Raw genomic sequence first — 3,512 nt, forward strand, 5'->3', positions numbered from 1 at the left:
AGTTGAACATGTGCTCTTTATGACAATGTTCAAATTATGTGAACTCAAGTTTGTTTTCACTAGTTTACACTAAAAAGGCACTTAGTTGGCAGAACAACCCAGTTATGTTATGGTTGGATTTTCTGCTGTGTATTGATTGTGAAACACTGTTTTATAAATCATTATTGATTTGATGATAATCTTGAAAGTACATTAAAAGAAATGGAAGATGCATCTCAGCAACTGTTATGCGCAAAACTATGACCGTTGAATGAATAGCTATAGATGCCATGATGTTTCTTATCTGTGCAGTGAAACATGCCAGTGTATTCTCAAAATGAGATGCAACACTTCTTTTCAGCTGCTGTATTCACTATCCCCCCAAAAGATTCAGAAATCTCCCCTCGTTCACCCTCCAAATTAGTTACGCAGCCAGATCTTGACTGCACATTTTCAGAAGTGTGTTAGAAAAGTACATAAATTACTTTTTTTCCTCTGAATTTCAATGTTGGGTACACCGTATTGGTTTGTCACGTGACCCGAAAGCAGAGAGTGGCGATAGTGCTCTGTTTTATACATTTTAAGAGACATTTCATTTAAGTATTTTAGTTTGGAGCAATGATGTTAGTGCTGTTGTTAATACATTGTGTTGGCTGGATCCTGGCGATAACATTAGCAGGCTAGCCCCGGGTAGTTCCGACTAGCTCGGTTACTGGGCTGTCACTGGCAAAGCTGTTGGCTCAAGTAGCCGGGACCACTATTTCTGACTCGAGTATAAGCATATCAGATTCAATTATTTGAATACAATTATTTCTGGTACCATCACCAGGGTCTGGAAAGATACTCCCCCTTCACATACTCCCCCTTCACAAAGGTTTCACAAAGGTGGTGACCCGTGTGAATTAAATAATGATCGCCCCATTTTCAAACTCTCTTGCCTAGCAAAATTTGCAAAAACCATCGTAAATTCTTAACTTAGATCCTTTTTAACTACGAAATGTATTCTAAATGTACACGAGTCATGTTTCAGACCAGGGCATAGCACTATCTCTGCCACTTCTTTGTTTTTAAATTATGCTCTTTATTGTTTTTACAAGCAGGAACATTGTGCGGCCCTTTTTACTGACCTGTCTAAAGCCTTCGCCGCTGGATCACTCATTACTTATTCAGAGGCTTTCGTCAATTGGCCTGTACCAGGCTGCATGTAGCCGGTTTGAAAAATGATTTAAAGTACAGAACACAGTGTGTATTTACTCATGGTGTTAAGTCAGGTTTTCTGGACATGACAAAGGGTGTCCCACAGGGATCGATTCTTTGTCCAGTTCTTTTCACTATATACATTAATAATATTGGTTTATCTGTTAAATAAAACATTTTGAAATATATATATATATATACTTTCACCTGTATGCTAATGACACTGTGGTGTATGCTATTGCCACCACAGCTGACCAGGCTCTGTCAGAGCTTCAATTTTCCATTATTTGTTGAACTGAAATAGGTATAGTACTTACATTTTTACGTGATTTGGAAAATCAGTATCTGATTATTTGTGCATATGCACGTTGGATGGTGCCCTCATTGATCGTGTCCCTGCTTATGAATATCTGGAAATCTGAATTGATAAAAAGCTATCTTTCAAAAAGCATGTTGATGAATTAGTTAAGAAATTAAGAATTAAAATAGACTTATTCTATAGGAACAGGCCCTGTCTTTCGTTACATTTTAGAAGACAAATAATTCAGTAAACATTCATTCTGGTTGTTGATTATAGCAATTTAGTCTATTTGAATGCCGCTGTCACTGTATTGAAGCCATTGGACACAGTTTAGCGCATTTCGCATCATTGAATTGACACAGTCTTAATGTGTCACTGCACAGATAAGAAATGTCTAACTGCTTTCTTGTATGTGTCGTCTACATGTTTTCCTGTACATACAGCAAATCACCACCATAGAGCTTCTGTGTGTTTGTGTGTGTATGAGCTGAGGGTGTGGTGTTGGCAGGGGCCTGTGCGTGTCGGGAATGGTGTGGCTTTTAGGGCGCGGTTGCGTCTGTGTGTGAGTATGAGTGTGTGTGTGTATGACTTGCATACATTGTGTCAGATAATGACACTATAAGGGTGTGGCAGCCATTTGCAAACCATACTAAACTCATAGCCCTTAGGCACCTTTTTTCACTTATCAGGATTCTACTCATCGCTGATGGATGTTTATTGCTGTTTGTCTGGCCACACGTCTGATACCAAGGGTGTGGCTATAGAAAAATGAAAGATACATTCAATGAATCTGTACAGTATTTCAATCATGGAAACTTATTTCCAAGGAGGCAAAAGAAAAATAGCAGATCGATTGTACAGGTGACTAAAAAAGTTGCCTTGTAAATTGAACAAATGTGATTAAATACTGTATACAGTATGATGTGAAATTAGTTTTGAATTTGTCTTTCAGTTCTTTCACTTGTAACTGACTCGTTCCTTTTTGTCGTGTTATTATGCTTACTTGTTTTACAGAGTGTTCCCCAACCAAAGCCAAACAATACTGTCCATATGCTCAGACACAAAGTGGGTGAATCATTGTCATTGTGGATTAGTAAATAAACTGCCAACCATTTGAGGAGATGGAAAAGTTATTATTACTTCAGGGAATGTTGTCTCTCCAAAGTGCTGTTGCTCAGGAACATATTCAGGTTTCCAAATAAAACAGACCCTCGCAGATTATAGACATTGGATTGAACAGTTCCCTCGTCTCCCTTATAAAATAGATTTTCTGACCTCAATGGGACTTCCTGGATAAAAAAAAAAGCAATCAAGTTGAGCCATTTATTGAAAACCATTCATCACATTATTGAAAACCATTCATCACATTATTGAAAACCATTCATCACATGATTGAAGAAACGTACAGCTTCAACTGTTGGTTTGTAGTAGGTGCCTCATGTTAGATTTAAGCAAAAAGGGGGTGTGGTATTTTGGCCATATACCACCATATACCACAAACTCCAGAGGTGCCTTATTGCTATTATCTACAGGTTATCAACATAAATAAAACAGTAAACAAGTATTTGTGTGTCATATCTGTGGTATATTGTCTGATATACACATGGCTGAAATGCTCTATCAGCATCCAGGACCCAAGCTATCCGGTTAATAATTTGTTATATAGCAGCTTGTACAGGTTCTTTCTCAGGATGTTCTTGGCTACTCAGTTGTAATCATCAGCAGAACAATACCAAACCCTTCATAATAATTGGCAACAATTACCTATGTCAGATATGTTGGTTTGAGATGATTAGTAATTATGCTTTTGCTGAAAAGGTGAAAATACACAAGCATTATAAACATTGATTCCCATTCTGACATTGTCTTTCAGAGTATGTTTACTGAACTGTAAAGCGGATGTACAAATGTATTTAAAAACCCTGAATGAGTGACTGTTTCGTGCTGCATCAAACAACGCTCCCCTTTATTCGCGTCTTGACAATTTCCACAATAGTGATACAGAGCCAGCCATTTCCTGTGAGAGAGTGAGCAC

Source organism: Salvelinus fontinalis, chromosome 17 (genome assembly GCF_029448725.1).
Source record: "Salvelinus fontinalis isolate EN_2023a chromosome 17, ASM2944872v1, whole genome shotgun sequence".
Lineage (NCBI taxonomy): Eukaryota > Metazoa > Chordata > Actinopteri > Salmoniformes > Salmonidae > Salvelinus > Salvelinus fontinalis.